This window comes from Protopterus annectens, chromosome 3.part1 (assembly GCF_019279795.1).
Source record: "Protopterus annectens isolate FY-2018-M chromosome 3.part1, PAN1.0, whole genome shotgun sequence".
Taxonomy (NCBI): Eukaryota; Metazoa; Chordata; order Ceratodontiformes; family Protopteridae; genus Protopterus; species Protopterus annectens.
Genome location: NC_056732.1, coordinates 1,316,512,893 through 1,316,530,313, shown reverse-complemented (window position 1 = coordinate 1,316,530,313; position 17,421 = coordinate 1,316,512,893). Strand labels below are relative to the sequence as shown.

Sequence of the window (17,421 nt, the reverse complement as noted above, 5' to 3'; positions counted from 1 at the left end):
TGGGAAAACAGGTTGACAGCAGCCTCTCTTTTGACCACCACATTGCCACTATGATCAGAAAGTCCTACTATGTGGCACATCTCATTACTAAGGGTTTTGCATCCAGGAAGAAAGAAGTCATTGTCTCCATCTACTCTTCTCTCATTAGGCCAATCATAGAGTACAATGTACCTCACTAGACACCTTGAATAACTGGAGAGACCGCAAGACTACCTCACAAAGAGGATCCCAGGCCTTACACACTTGTCCTATATGGACAGACCCAAACTTCAACTATTCTCTGTCTCATATTGCCTACTTAGAGGCGATCTCTGCTTGACATACAAAGCCATGTCTGATCTAGCTCTGTTAGACATGCTACATCTAAAGAAATCCCAATCCCTCCGCACCACATGCTCCAATGACCTCAACCTCACTACTACAATCAACAGAATGTGCTGGAGGAACAGGTTCATAACCCAGAGACTGGCCTTGCTATGGAATAGACTTCCCATACATGTCAACCAGAGCACCTCACTGGCTCTCTTCAAGATAAACCTTGATGAGTGGATGAGAAATAGAAAATTCACCCCGGGGATCACTCACGTGGCTCTACTCGACAGAGGCACCGGGAACTAAGGTTGGGTGGCACAATTTCAGGTTAATCCTATAGGCGAGGTTGTAAAGGCTCCACGGCCATTAGCCTAGTACACACCTATGAACCTATATCATGCAGAACAGTCAGCTTACCATAGGGAATGTACAATGTGGAAGCACTAAACATTCAAACATACACACACATATATATACATATATACATATACACACACACACACATATACATGTATATATATGGATTCTATACATTTGGTCGAATTACACTTCGTCGAAAATGATTCCAGGCATTTCACTTGACTGAAAGCTCACTTGGTTGAAGTACATTTGGTCGAAAATGGAATATAGCCCCTGCCCCACTGCAGTGCAACCCTGGAGTGAGAATATTAAATAAGGGTGGGTGTGGGGGGCTTTGCCCCCACACCCACCCTTATTTAATATTCTCACTCCAGGGTTGCACTGCACTGAAGCAGGGGCTATATTCCATTTTCGACCAAGTGAGCTTTCAGTGAAGTGCAATGCCTGGTATAAATTTTCGACTAAGTGTAATTCGACCAAATGTATGGAATTCATATTATATGGATGGATATACACACATATACACACACACACATATATACATACACACACACATATACATATATATATATATGCATACACACACACACATCTACATCTATACGAGTATATATTGAGAGTGCACAGAAAATCAAAACAGCAAGTAATCCTAGGGTTGCAACTTTTCAAATGGCCAGAGTCTAATTTTTTTCTGGAAATGAGAATTATTGCATTAACACATATACCCACACTTAATGGAAAGGACACCACACGTTTTGCATAAATATAAATATTTGTGTACTATTCAAGTTGTTTATGTCATTTCTTATAGCATTTATGTGTTTGAAATACAAAATAACTGATTTATGCAACTATCATAGAAAACATACAACACATTCTTGGTCCTACCATCTCAGGACATTTGTGATTTGTCAGTTTGTATCAGCAGGACACAGCTGCACAAAGAGGGTTTGTCCCTCGCAAAGAGGGACAGGTGGTAACCCAAAGTAATACACAAAAAATAAGATACTCTGCTGTCTTGGCCAAAACTTTCAAGTAGTACAACAGTAAAAAAAAAAACACTTGCACTGAATACAAGAATCAACTCTTAATTACAGATTTAGTTCAACAGCCTCCAATTACACTCCGTAATTAACCCCCTAGGGGGAGAAGTATCAAATATTACAATGTAAATGAATCCTTTACATAACAATGCTTCACTTCAAACTGTACTATCACACTGACAAACCGAACTGTCTGCAAAACAGTAAGCTCTAACCCACCACTGTCTCCATGGTGAAATGTAAGAAAATGTACAGCCATATATCTTTATGTTTCTTATTAGTAATATCCCTCACATGTACTAACAGCCTAGGTTAAAAACATGTAATACCCCTCCCTCATAAACCGTCTTACAAGGGTATATAACAGTGTTCTCAATACACTGACCTCTTGACTGTACAGGGTCACACGTTGTCCAGCCGTAGGGTCACACATGCTGTCCAGCTGTAGCCCTCATATTTATGGTCCCTACCCAACAATATGTGTGGGAGTCCACATCATCACTGGGATGATAGCAGGAATATCCGCACTAAATAATGATAGACCATACCTATCAACCTCTTACTGCAGGACATCTGGACAAAGCCTGGTATATAATTGGATGACGGAGGCCAAAACACAGGGCCATATTTGAAATACTGAAAGTTGGTGGTGTTGCAGGATTGGTTACAACATGACTTTTCTGAAGAATATGTCGTCAGAAACACAAATGGATGTTGCCATGTACTGACAACAATCAACAGAGAGAATGCCACTGATTTGTCAAGGACAACACCTGTCTGGAGAACAGGCAAAACATACCAGCCAAACCTCTGGCCATTATTTGGCTAGCCCCACAGTTGAGAGCTATGCAGACAGACTGCAATTCATGCAAAACTAGCATGTACACACAAACCCTGTAAAACTAGCAGTATTCAAGGCATATAACAGCAATACTCACACTCTGTCCCTAGGTCTGGAACCTTATACAAACATGTAGTTGGCCTGTGTCCACAAGTCTTGTTGTAAGAGCTATTCCTACCTGCTGTCTGTAACACTGCTGCCCCCATACATGAAGGATGTCTTCCATAGAGCAAGGTAAAGGGACAACAGCTACATGAAATAGCCAATTATAATAATGGGTTGCTATGAAATTGGCTATTGGAAGAACTACACAGCTTCCTGTATGCAATTAGCAAGTGGGGAACACCAATTGGTTCAGAGGCCATCACCTACAAAAGCCATGCTGCAACCCATTCAAACCAGCTTGATCCCTGTAGTGCAAAGAGAGAGAGAGAGAGAGAGAGAGAGACAGAAAGAGAGAAAAGCAAACAAGAAAGGCATAAACCTAAACTGGAACATGGAAGAGAGCATAAAAATAAAACAGGTATGTGAAACATGTAAGCATGCAAGTGAATGTGGTACTTGGCCTGTAATTAGAAGTTATGTACTCACCATAACGTTCCATCTGAGTAGGTGTATTCATTTGTCTGCAACCTGTGGGTTATGGATCCGATATCGGATCCGAACCGGCATGGTTTTCCAGCTATGGATCCAAGCTCTCAGCTCCTCCCCTCACCCATAATGCCCTGCTCTACCCTCATGACCTCAGATCGAGTTTGCCAAAGCAACAATACCCTAAAAAGGGTAACAAAGAATATGCAGGAAACTGAAAGGCCAGGGGATAGGAGGCGGGATGAGTTGCAGACAAATGAATACACCTACTCAGATGGAACGTTATGGTGAGTACATAACTTCTAAATCTGAAGTAGGATATTCATTTGTCTGCAACCTGTGGGACAGAGTCCCCAGCTACCTGAATCTTGGGCCATCATGGAAGGATATTCGAGCACCGCTGAGCCAAAGGATGCTCTACCCTAGATGCAAGATCCAACTTATAGTGGGAAATAAATGTATGAGATGAAGCCCACGTGGCTGCTGCACAAATATCATCTAGAGGAATCCTAGCCTTGAAGGCTGCCGAGGTAGATACTGACCGGGTTGAATGGGCATGAACACCCCGGTGCGGGCCTTCCTGACGCTTGATAAGCCAATAAAATGCACTGTGAAATCCAGCGGACAGAGAAACTTTAGAGATTGGCTTGCCCAAATTGAATTTTGCAAAGGAAATAAACAGCTGGTCGGATTGCCTATGACCAGCTGTCCTGTTGAGATAAAATCTAAGTTGCCTGTGAACATCTAGTGAATGTAGCTTATATTCACCTTTGTTTTCATATTTAGGAAGAAAACAGGAGGTTAATGGATTGATTGATGTTTGCTTCAGAAGCGATTTTAGGAAGAAAGGACGGTTGGTCCTGAGGGAGACACGGTCCGGATGAAATACCAAGTAAGGAGGTTTAGCTGATAAAGCTTGAAGTTCAGAAACTCTCTTGGCTGATGTAATGGCTACCAAAAAGGCTGTCTTGTAGGACAAGAATTTGAGATCCACAGCAGCGGGCTCGAAAGGAGGAGCGGTCAAGGCCTGTAGGACCAAAGAAAGGTCCCAAGGAGGAACTGCTTGTTTTATAGGGGCCTGAGAAGAAAAGTACCTTTAAGAAATGTCTTACACAATTTGGCTGACATAAGAGGATTAGAATCTTGGCCAATGTGGTAGTGAGAAATTGCCGCCAGTTGAACTTTGACTGTGGAACTGCTGGCACCATCGTTAAAGAGAGAGGTTAGAAAGTCAAGCACTACAGGAGAGGAACCGTGAAGGGATTCAGGCCTTGCCGCCCACACAGAGAAACGCTTCCATTTGCTTCGTAAACCTTTCTAGTGGATGGTTTATGAGCCGCCACCAAAATAGCCTTTACAGGTGAAGAAATACCGAGTGCTTATCAAGAGTGGAACTGGAGCAGCCAAGCGGTCAGCTTCAGGTTGTCCAGGTTCGGAGGAGGAATGCAGGATGGATGGGATATCAGATCCGGGATGGGATCTAGAATCCAAGGAGGATTCACCGAGTGAGACCTTAGGAAGGGGAACCAGATCTGTCGAGGCCAGAATGGAGCAATGAGAATCATTCTGCAACCCACCCGAGAGGCTTTCTGAAGAACTTGCAGCATCAGAGGCAAGGGTGGATAGGCATACAGAAGACCGGGTGGCCAAGCATGCACCAGAGCGTCTCTTGGGGTACCTCCGGGAGGAGGTATTAGAGCTTAAAAACTGTCGCACTTGGTGTTTGAGGGAGAAGCAAAAGATCGCATGAAGGGTTCCCACGTGCGAATATGCTCCGCTACTTGACAATTGAGAGACCACTCGTAAGGGGTCAGAATGGTGCGACTGAGCTTGTCCGCTAGGATGTTGGACCGACCGGAATGTGCGTTGCTATGAGAAAGCGATTGGTGGAGATTGCCCATTCCCAAACTCTCATGGCCTCTCGACAAAGAGGGTAAGACCTTGTTCCCCTTGCTTGTTGATGTACCAGACAACAGACATGTTGTCCGACTGAATCGCAATTGTTCCCAAGGGAAGAAAGTCCTGAAGTGCTAGCAACGCTAAGAGCACTGCTCTCATCTCTAGAACATTGATATGCAGTAAGGTCTCTGAATCGTTCCACGTGCCTTGGACTGTCCGCCCGAAGTGCCCCCACCCGAGGCGGGAGGCATCCGTGGTCACCGTGGCGAGAGGGGAGAAGCACAAAAGGGCGACCTTTGTGGAGATCCGGGAGTGGAGCCACCACAAGAGGGACCGCTTGCAAGCCTTGCTGATCGCTATGGGATGATGCATGGGAGCAAGGTATGACCACTGTACTAAGAGCGCCCACTGTAGAATGCATATTGAGCCTGGCAAGAGGAAGAAGTGCTATAGCGAAGCCATAGACCCTAGAGCCCTCAGGACCAACTCCGCTGGAACAGAACTTGAATGGAGAATGGCCCGCACCTGGAGCTGCAGATTTAGAACTCTGTCCGCAGTGAGGAAGGCTCGTAAACTCCTTGTGTCTAGTCTGGCCCCTATGAAATCTAAGAGCTGTGTGGGCCAGGTTGGACTTCTTTGTATTTATTGTGATGCCCAGAAATGGAGCAAGATGGAGAAAGGAGTCTCGCCAAGAGAAGTAGATGCCTTGTTCGGGCCGTAAGAAGCCAGTCGTCCAGGTAGGGAAAGACCTGCACCCCCTGAAGCCTCAGGTGGGCCGCTACCACTGCTAGTACTTTGGTGAACACACTGGGGGCTGTGGTGAGACCAAAGGGAAGGACCCGGAACTGGTAGTGACTGGCTCCCAGCCGGAAGCGGAGAAACCTCCTGGAGCGCCTGTCCATCAGGATGTGGTAGTACGCGTCCTTGAGATCTATCGAGCACATCCAGTGATTTTCTCCCAGAAGGGGGAGAATAGATTGCAGAGTGACCATTCGGAATTTTTCTTTGGGGACTGCCAGATTCAAGAGAGAGAGAGGACGGAAGGACTGGTTGTCCGGAGCAGGCTGGGACTGCTGCGACTTCCGGAACCACATCTTCTTCTGACCCTTTTGGTTCCTAGAATAGGGCCTCTGGGGTGCAGAGAAGCGGATTCCGACGGCAGACAGCGTCTTCCCGTCCTTCTCGCTCTGGGTCAACGTCTCGCGAACGGTCTTGCCAAACAGAGCAGAACCATCAAAGGGGGCGTTCGCAAAAGACGCCTTGAAGGGCTCAGAAAAATCGCAGTGACGGAGCCAGGCCTGACGTCTAGTGACCAGTCCTGTCCCCGCAGCTCTAGCGCCCTCCGCTGCATGGGAGAGTAGCCGCATAGAAGTATTCGTAACTGACCTAAGAGTGGCCATACGGGTGGAGTGCAGAACTCTGTCCTCCTCAAATGGACTCAGGGGATGCAGCGTATTCCTTAATGAGATCTCGCTGCATCCTAATAACATGTGCCAAATAGTTCAGCCTTACCGAGAAGGTCGCCGAACTGAACATCCGCTTCCCCAAGCGGTCCATCATCCGAGACTCCTTGCTCGGTGGGTGGACTGAGGACTCTCCTGAGCTAGTTCCTCTTTGTGGCCGCCATCAACATGGCATCTACAGGAGGCCCCTTACTCCAATGGGTGCGGTCGGATGGCGGACTAAGGATCCTATCCGGTCTTTTGGGAATTGGCTCCACGGTGTCCGGTTCCTTCCACGCCCTGGTGGTAATAAGGTCCACCAGGGGTCGGCAGGGGACACCCAAGAGGTAGACGGGCCCGCTTCAAATGCCTCCAAGAACACGGACTCGTCCGAGGAAGACTTGGGGGCAGACCACCCCTTATACGGAGCATTTCCATGATGTCTCCAAAGGAGACATCCTCGGGGTGACCGTGGGGAGCCTTCCCCTTCCTCCAAGTCCGTGTCTTCTGTGAGAGACTGGGAGTCAATGTGCCTCCTTAGACGTATGCTGCGAGGGCCTCCTCTGGGGGCTGTCAGAGGAGTCCTCGCAGCAGCAATTTGCTCCATAGGAGCAACTTGGGGCACAGAAACGGGCTGTCCCAGGGGCCGGATGGTGGAAGCCTGGCCCAGTGCAGAGGGAGCGGACGGAGCCGGGCAAGTGCCGGGGTCCGGAGACCCTCAACAGAGCCCTCTCCACTACATCAAAGGCAAGGAGCCGACCTCGACCAAAGGATCTGACAATCGGCTCCCCTCGGATCCGAAGAGTGGATCGAGCCGGCGCCAAGCACTCGGATCCGGGACAGTGCGCCCGACACAGACGGCGCCAAGGAGCACTGATTCCCCGATCCGGCTCGGATCCAGGCTCCGAGATCGGGTCCGACGACTTTCGAGGGCAGGGTCGGTACCAAGTACTATCGGCTCCGACCTTCCCCGCCCGGCTGCTCGGCTCCAGCTGCTCCGAACCCGGATAGGGGGTCGGAGAAGGAGCAATAGGCTTAAAAAAAGGGTGTTGATCTCCCCCCCCGGAGGGGGGGGAGGCAAGAGCACTCCCATCTGCATCTGGGCCTGGATGAACCTTCTCATCATCCGGTCCAGATCAGCATCAGAAAGGCTGTGGGTAGATCTCGAAGAGGCTACCGAGGTAGGCCTGGAGTGCCTCCTCGATAGCCTCGACGGAGATCGGGTCTCCTCCTCCTCAGGACCCGTGAAAAGCACACAGGGACCGGAGCCGAGAAGGAGGAGACCGAACCGACACGGAGCCGGGAGAAGCCGCTTGGCTGGCGGGCCGAAACAGAGGTCTCGGCCCGCCAGGTGCTTCTCCTCCGTCCTTTAGCAGCATCCTCTCCTCTCCAGAAGTGGGAGTTTGAGTCCCAGGAGCAGGAGGGTGCCACAGGGGAACAACTGCAGCCACAGTAGTCCAAGGAGCGGAGGTCGGAGCCGAGTCTGGCGGTAAAGACCCGCCAAGACCAGCTTGGACCTCCGCTCCTCAGTGCCTGGGGTTGAACCCTGCACAAATGGAACAACCAGATGTGAGGTGTTCAACCCCGAGACACTTAACACACCGAGTGTGGCCATCAGCCGGTGAGAGCTTATGGCCACACTCGGAGCATTTCGAAAATATAGATTTAGGCTGGTCAGCCATAATCTATAATACACTAAAAGTTACAGAAAGTAACTTAAAAACAAAAAGACACACAGGCCTACACACACACTCTACGCAACAGCGAGGGGAGGGAATAAAAATTACTTACTTTAACTTAAAATAAACTCAAAATACACTATAATAAAGGGGAACCTAAACTTTCACACAAATTTACTCAAAAAACCAAAAATTTCTCTGATTTAACAAGAAATAGAGTTCACTTAGCTGAGAGCTATGTACCCAAATCCAGTCACCAGCGCGGCAAACGAGATCTGAGGTCATGAGGGTAGAGCAGGGCATTATGGGTGAGGGGAGGAGCTGAGAGCTTGGATCCATAGCTGGAAAACCATGCCGGTTCGGATCCGATATCGGATCCATAACCCACAGGTTGCAGACAAATGAATAACCTACTTCAGATTAATGGGTTATATGATTTTGAAGGAATTATATGTGCCGACAAGACTTGCTGTAATGATGTCCTGCTGAACAGCTGCTATGGACACAGCATCTGGCTCTACCTGTAAACTGTACAGATCTTCACAGAATGTCGAGTTACCCATCATAGTGTTCAGTCTGTTCCTCCTAACATATATACGTTTCTGGCAAACAGCTGAGGATGGAAGTCATGAAGTAATGACATACACTTGAGTTTCATACTCCACATCTTGCAGAACAGTCACAGTAATGCAAAATATATTATGCTACAAACTTCATAGGTTTGTAACATGCATTTTAAGATCTGCCCCTATTTATCCCCCCATAATTTCAGGCTTTGTCCAGATGTGATCTAAGAGGCAGAGAGGTAAGATCACAGCAGAGGAGTCTGACTCACCCTGGGAAATAACAGCTGACATATGGCAACCACCAGAGTGTCTTTCAAACAGTCATGACTGTGCCACTGCTTGGCCAGTTAATGGGATGTTGTCCATATCCATAGGTTACCTGTGAATATGAGTAGCATACATGTTTGTACTCTAAATCTAAGATACCTATATAGGGCATGTGCATAATAAAGTACTGTTGCAGATGTGGGTGTCAAACTGCATGTGCTATATTGAATTAATAACATTCAACTGTACAGTGTTCTGCCGGACAATTGTCACAGTTGTGACCGATATACTTAGTCACACACACAATACTTGTGTTATGTCAGATATATTAATATGTTATCAATATTGATTTCCCTGTTGTCACCCATTGATGTGGGCCATTGTCCAGAAGTACTGGTATAACAGATTGAGAAGTATGACTGAGCTGCAAGACTGTAAATACAGTGTGCCATACTGACATAGAACACAAATGTATACCAGGTATCCCCAGAGCACGTGTATGTATATGTATGTTCAGCTTAAAGGCACAAAAGTGATAACATGGGTTTCAAGCAGTCCAGAAAATAGACTGCACATGTTGCACGTGTGCAATATCAGTGTCACTGCATGCAACAGAAATAAAGGTGTACAACTACTGGTTGTTGCACTGCCATGACACGGATATGGGTGCTACAGTAGGCATAACTATCACGGAGTAAATCAGAGGAAGTGTACAACTGCATTATGAGCCACTGTCCATGCCTACCACTAACAGCTATATCAACACCCATATACACTGGATATCCAAAGTGTACACACCCCTGTTGGAATGCCAGGTTTGTGTACTGTATGCCAATGAGACCACAGAAAATCATTTCATAATGTTTCTCACCTCGGATGTGACCCATAATCTCTACAATTCTACTGAAAAAGAAACAAAGCTGTTTCAAGGAAGGTGAGCAACAATTGCCAAGTGAAGATGTGTCATGACGTTAGAGTAGAAACCAAGACAAATGGATGCTGTAATCCTCTCAGCAGGTGTTTACACTACATATCAGTTTAAGGGTGTGCACATTCAACTGGCTTACTGTACTGGGTATTATTCCCCATATGTTTTTACAGAACAGACTTGTTATTATTTCAATTGAACTGAGCAGGCTATAGGTCACATTACAGGTGCAGACTGCGTTGAAATGAGTTTTTGTGGGGACTTTTTTCAACTGCTCAAATACCAGGCATTATAACAAGGGTGTATACAGTTTATATCCACTGTATCTATATGGAACCAGCAGTACCTGACCTGTAAAACCAGCCTCCACGAAGGATAGAGTAATCCCCCATGGTGGGCAGCAGCAATACACATAGCACATAATAGATTGCTACAGTGGCTATACAGGGACACATAGGTGCAAACCACAACTTGGAGGCAAGTTCACCTCTATCTAAGCAAGCATGTAGATTCACAGGTGACTTCCTGTAAGGCTGCCTATGTCTATAAATCAGACATATCCACACCACCAAGGGCAATTGCCACAATGTATCCACATATGTAGTCAGTCTCACAGGCAGTAACACAATTCAACCTGTACTGGGGGTAAAGCACACCTCATACACACATGCCATGGATACAGGCAACATGCATCAGACAGGTTAAGTGGGAACAGTGCCACCCTGTCCACACCATTTGTACAGGGGGGGATATGCAGATCAACCACACTCCTGCCCTCGTCAATGGTGAGCGTATACATAATGCCTACTGATGGCAACAACAGCAAGTCTCCATGAGGCATGAGAACATCACAGTCTGCCTCCTACATGAACTCAGGCATGTGCTCATACCTCCATTACACACTACTGTCAAACACAGACTTGCCACCATCCACACACCGTCCACATGGAAGATGGCCACTGTCATCCCTCTACACAGAAATGAATAGAGAATTATGCAATTAAGTGTCCAACATTGGGGGAACAAGACAGGTCAGGGTCAGGAGTGTAATGCAAGATGCCAAAGCCATGAGCTTACAGTGTTATGGTATAGTCTGGAATGTTTGCAAGTAATATCCACTGTTGATGTGCAAGTGGACAACCGTATGAGGTCCTGTTTATGTCTTCCAGGTAATATGCAACATCCGCAGCTGCCAGCATTCAGCAACACAGAGAATGATATCATTATACAGTATGTGATAAAGTATTATGCCATGTTATTCAGCTGCAGAGCCCAGGATCTGCAGGAGAGAACCACCCTGTGGAACGAGCTTGTCCACAGGGTAAACAATATCAGCCTGCACTGCCGAAATTATGAGCAGGTGCAGAATTACTGCACTGACCTCATCCGCCACGCCCATCAGCGGGCTGCTGCCGTTGCAAGGGATTGGCTAGCCTCAAGAGGGGGTCAAGACATCCAGCCCCCACTGACACATGCTGAGGAGCTCCTCGCCAGCCTTGGGGAACCCGCCAGCCAGACATGCCATGAAGCCAAAGACAGCATTGTGGAGGTGGGTGCCACACACCAAATGGACGAGGACCGTGCAGGTAAAGCCACAGTGCACATTACTAGAACAATGCTGCATATCCATTTTTATCTGTACAGTACCTACATGCATATTTCAGATAAGACAGTCTGTTGCTGTAGTGTAGTATAGATATGCAAATCTATGTTGATGGTCTGCATAATCCTTAGTATTGGGGTTTGTACTGTTGATGTGCTGAAATGCTACTTCCACCCTGTACCAATGCCACAAGTGTGGCTACTCTCCCACAACTATTTAGGTCACAACTGGGACAGCAGGCTGTAGCTGGTGAGTATGGAGATGTTTTGTTCAGGTTTGCCAACACACCGGCTGTGTTAAGGCATGCTATTTGCCATGCACATATTTAACACACCTACCCATAATGCATGCTGTACATGTTCAGTTTTGTTAACTGAATCGCATCACAGAGGTCACCATGGTGGCATATCTGAAGGGTAAGTAAGATTCCTGCAGTATACCTCACAATCTGTCAGTGCAAGATGTGTGGACAAACAAAATGGTGGGACAAAGCCTACAGTAGGGACATGTATGAAACATTACCCTTATACTGTGGATACAAACAGTGTATACACCACTAATACAATGGCAACTGTTCCTGATACACACAACAGCAGACCACAAAAACACATTCCACACATTTTACAACCTGTAATGTGATCCTAACATGAACAATGAATGTGTAATATAAAATCATATGCTAGGACAATAGCTATGGTGTATACAAACCTTACAAAACACCGGAAGCATATGTGTGCACACACTCCAAACAACATATTGTGGCAGCAGCTTGTGATGTACTGACAGCATTCACTCTTCTTGAGTACACACCTGCCATCAAGTACAGGGCCTCAATGTCACACCAAGTAAGTATGTTCATGACATTTGCCCAGCTGCCTGCAACAGAGGCAGCCATGGCTTGCACACATCTTAAAAAGCAAGAAATGGATCCCATATCTGAAAGTTAGCAGTCAGGAGTGGGGAAAAGTAACCTTACCTCACCATTGCATATACCATGGCAAACAGTGCAGACAGTGATCTAGAAGTGTATTAAATGTGGGATAAAACAGTGATGTAGAAAAGAAACAGATGCCCATCCAAAACAGATGAAAAACATGTTGCAAACTGGTCAGGGAAGCTGCCCAGAGACATGCAGCAACACTGAGGGAGTTACAGGAATGTCTAGCAAGAACTCCCTGTGTAGTACCTGTGTCGACAATTGCCTGGATTCTGCATAAGTGTGGCCTACGGGTTAGGGTAATTAGACAGAAGATTTGTCCCACATGAATCATCATCCAGGGCTCTGTGCAGGTAGCTAAAGCACAACATCAGGTCTCCCAAAGGCATGTGTTGCAATGTGTAATGGTGTCATGAGACCAAGGCTCAAACATACAGACAGTATGCATAAATATAAGTGTGGTGCACAAGCAATACCTCACTTCACCTCAGGGCCACCATTCCCAAGCTTTAGCTTGCTGGTGCCAGTGTACACCTTTAGGGCTGCTGTTCATTAACTGGAACTAGGCCTGTAGACATAGTGGGTGGAATTTGTAACACTGTAAAACAACACACATGTGTGGCCTACATTTATCAAGCATCTGCAATAAGGCTGAGGATGGGGAGGGGTGTCAGCTTCAAACACAACAGTGAACTGAAGCATATATCCAAAGCTATCTAAGAATGGCTGCATCTGAACACATTCAAGGTTATGAATTGTGCCAGACATAACCCAGACTCTACAGCAATAGTGAAGCCACTGTGTGACCTCCTAGGGCTGTGCACATGAGCTGACATTGCAATCTGGCAGAGTTGGGGACCTCTGTAAGGCAGGCAGACCAAATAATGCCAAGTAAAAATGGGCCATGCTAGTATACCCCTTCCAGGAATAGTGACTGCTGTAGTTCATTTAACAGGTGCTTCAACAAACCATTGTTTTAAGGGTGTGTACACTTATGCAACCCACATATTGTATGCATCTCATTCAGCATCTCCACAACCAACACATTTGTTTGATACTGCATTGGATTGCACAGGTTATATGTCACATATCAGGTGTGTGTAATGTTACCAAATGCAGCAGAGTGGCCCCACTGCAGATCATAGAATAGGCTGGCATGTCAACAGGGGTGTGTACACTCCTAATATCCGCATTAAGCTTTGAAGGTTGTAAGAGTAACCGGATGTTATTGCACATACATACACTGCTGATGAGGAGATCTGCAAATCAAAGGTCAGGCATTAATTATTGACATCAGTCCTCATATCATCCCAGGTAAGTGTCAAACACGTGAGTAACAGAGCAAACATAACTGCCAGACATCTACACATTCAGCAATGATTTGTACACTTGAGGTATAGTGCACGGTACATGCCAGTGTGCTGTACAGGTCCACAGCAACAATGTGTACATGGGTGCAGTGTGTTCCAGGGGAAGGGGCATCACCTACTAACACAACTCGTGCATCACAGACATGTATATTGTTGGTAACAGGGATTATGAATGGCTCCAGTGCATGCTGTTGAGTGTCATATGTCATGCATGTCAACTGTTGGGTAATGAAAGGTCTGTGTAATATCTTTATGCTACCTCACCTGTAAGTGTATGTGTATGTGTATGTGTGTGTGTGTGTGTGTGTAAGTAAACCATAACGTACAGGTCCTAATTTAAATTTCTTGTCTGCCCCTCACAGGTGGCGAGGTGGGTCAGAGTCCCTCCTGCAGGCAAACTGATGTTAGTATCCAAACAGACTCTGACAATGATGATAGGCATAGTGAGGAACAAGCAGGGTTGTCAGGGGCTGAATCTGTGCCATTGTTTGGCATCCCACTTTTATCCACCCCATCCCCACACACAGTCACATTGCCCACACATACTCCATCACCAGTGGCCATAGATGAGGGACAGCTGGCAGGTGGTGGCATGGGACAGAAAGTGTGGTGACTATGGCAAGTGTGTCTGTACACAGCAGAATAACCGGTGAGGTCCAACCCAGGCAGATGGACAGGGGTGCTCAGAGGAGGGCTGCTGGCCATCATGCCCCTGGCAGAAGTGCCAACCCAGATGTCACCAGACGCATGTTTCGGGCAGTTATGGAGGCACAGCCACGTATGGATCGTTACACCAGAGATAGTCTGAGGCTCCAGAGGGCTACTCTTCCTGCTGTACGTGACTACATCAGTGATCATGCAGATGCAGATCCCCACCATTATTTTGCAGAGGTGATGGATAGATGGGGTGAGATGGTGGGAATCCTCGACCGTGTGGTGTCTGTGGTAGAGCATATGGTGGGAAGTAGGGCGTCGGCCAAGTGGATATAGATCAGCAACACTAACAGGTGGAGGTCTATGTGGACGTGCAACATCTCACTCCCGCTCCCTTAGTGGCAGTACCAGCAGCACCACTGCAGGGGCGGTGCTGTCGACACCATGACACAGCAGGCCACGTGCACATGGTCCTGGCCGGTCCCAACTGGGACACGGATCCAGCAGACAATTGTCATCGTCAAGGGAGAGTACCATATCTTCTGCCTGGTGGTGCCCATGCAACCCCTGGCAGGCGCAGTTCCTGTAGCCGGACACAGTGAACTGTACACCCTACCATGTATGGTCTGCAGCTGTCCAACATACCCCTGTATAGGGCAGCCACATGGCAGAACTGTGCATACACACACACACACCCCATCACAGCTAGGGCACCTCAATACTTGCGCATTCCGTGTCTGCACAGGCCAGTTAATAAACAATCCCCTAACCTGCACAGGCCAGTTAATAAACAATCCCCTAACCCACATACATTATGTCGACCAAATGGCTCAGCCTAGCCCTCTGGCAAACTCACACCACACCCTGTGCATATGATACCTGTGCCACATCCCTGTCATCCATACCATCGATGCAGAGACATGCTAAAATGGTTCTGATGCACAGGGTGAATGTACTACAGTTGAGCAATTTAATGCTGTTTAATGCGTTGTCAGATAGAATGTTCAATGCTTACATGTCATGGTGTGTAGCTATCCGACCATGATACATTATTGCTGTTATTAACACTGAATGTGGTCTCCATAATGTATTCTGTTTGTGTTCTATGTGTGTAAAGAGGATGTTGGTCTGCTGTCCTTTCCTACAAGGGGCGTGGCACTGTGGTAACACATTGACTGCGTCATATCCCGGGTACAGATGAACACAAGTAACAGGTCTGTATAACAGTTACTGCATGTGCCACATGGCTGATAGGTCTGAGGGGTGTGTATACAGATGAGTGCATGGTGGCTGATGTAAGCAGCTCTTCTACAGTGGACAATGGTAAGTGTACTGGGTGGCACACACCAAATGTTTGTGAACACACACACACTTTTGTGTTGCTGCAACATTCACAGAATACTGTTCACATGGGTGTACTCCATTTTTGCAGAGACCTCATTTTGGCCTATGTAATTCCACCAAGACCAAATTGCCAAAACAACACATCAGTAAATAATCAGTCAGCCAAATGACATTTCAATGAATATAGTACTGGCAGGGTATATGTCCTTTTCCCCAATGTAGTGCAATCCTGGAGTTGGTATAAATAGTTGTGCTGGTGTGGGGGGCACAGCCCCCCACTTTCGAGGGTGTGAGGTGGCACAGAACCACACAGTGTCATTAACAACTATAACAACTACTTAACCTCAACATAAACTGGACAGTATAGTAGCACACTAAGCGGGGAGATACACACAATACCCCCAATGTGGGTGGCTCCGCCCACAACCACCACCCCCAACCATATATACTAACTCCACTATCGCTGTACAGTGGCGAAAGGGGCATTTAAATATCCACTACTAGTTTTCATGGAATGAATTTCCACAAGATAATTGCTTTGTAATGTTACCTTTTGCCAGTCAGCTCAGACAATCTCCTGGGAAACTGTTTTTCTCTGCAAACTGAAGTAGATCCCTTCACATACAAACACTTACTTGGCAACACTGAGATTAGAACCCCTACCCAAGTACTTATTGCTACTAATGTGTTCGGCCTTAATTCCACACACCACAGAGCTTTTAGGGTGAGGTGTGTCCCGAGCTTCCTGTAAAGTGAACAACATCACCAGGCCTTGTACAGTATGGTAATAGGGGATGTACTGGATGTTAATATACACTACATAGTATAACATACACATTGACAAAACACACACAGTCATAGACCCACTTGACAGACCTGGGTTTAACAGTGCTGACTACCTTGCCAGTGAGTCCATACTGTTAGAGTTTTTGCAAACAGTACATGTATTATTGGGTTGAAGAGTGTCATCAGTGACCTGTATGGTTGATAGTGACAGCGTTACTCATACAGTGGACCTTGGGAAATGTACTGAGGGTACCATGGTATAAAGACAGTATACCCAGCACCCCCAACCCACACTGGATATAGTACTCACTAAAACCCATGATAATGCTCTGACATACCCATATTTACCAGGACTGCAATACAAACCCTTGCCAACCTAATTACTGCTAGTACAGGGATATGCATTTATGGCACATGCCACAGGGACAGTAGGGTGAAGGGTTTGTCATGGCTCTCCTAATGTGAGCAACATCACCATCCCTTATAAATGTATGGCAAAGTTTAGTGTACTTGGAGAATGAGGCCTCAGAATGCGGTCTCCTATAAATATGAACACACACATATATATATATATATATATATATATATATATATCTATATGTATATATATATATATGTATATATATATATATGTATATATATATATATGTATATATATATATATATGTATATACACACATACACACACACATTTATATTTATTTGTATATATCTAGGGTGATGCCCTCGGGCAGATATATACATACACACACACACATATACATACACACACAAACACATATATAGATATATGTGTATA

The 17,421-nt window shown here is 46.3% G+C and overlaps 1 protein-coding gene across 2 annotated transcripts in view; it reads right to left on the bottom strand.

Moving 5' to 3' along the window:
• Positions 1 to 17,421, bottom strand: part of NAPG (NSF attachment protein gamma) — a 975,476-nt gene that overhangs the window by 931,752 nt on the left and 26,303 nt on the right. The window lies entirely within an intron of this gene.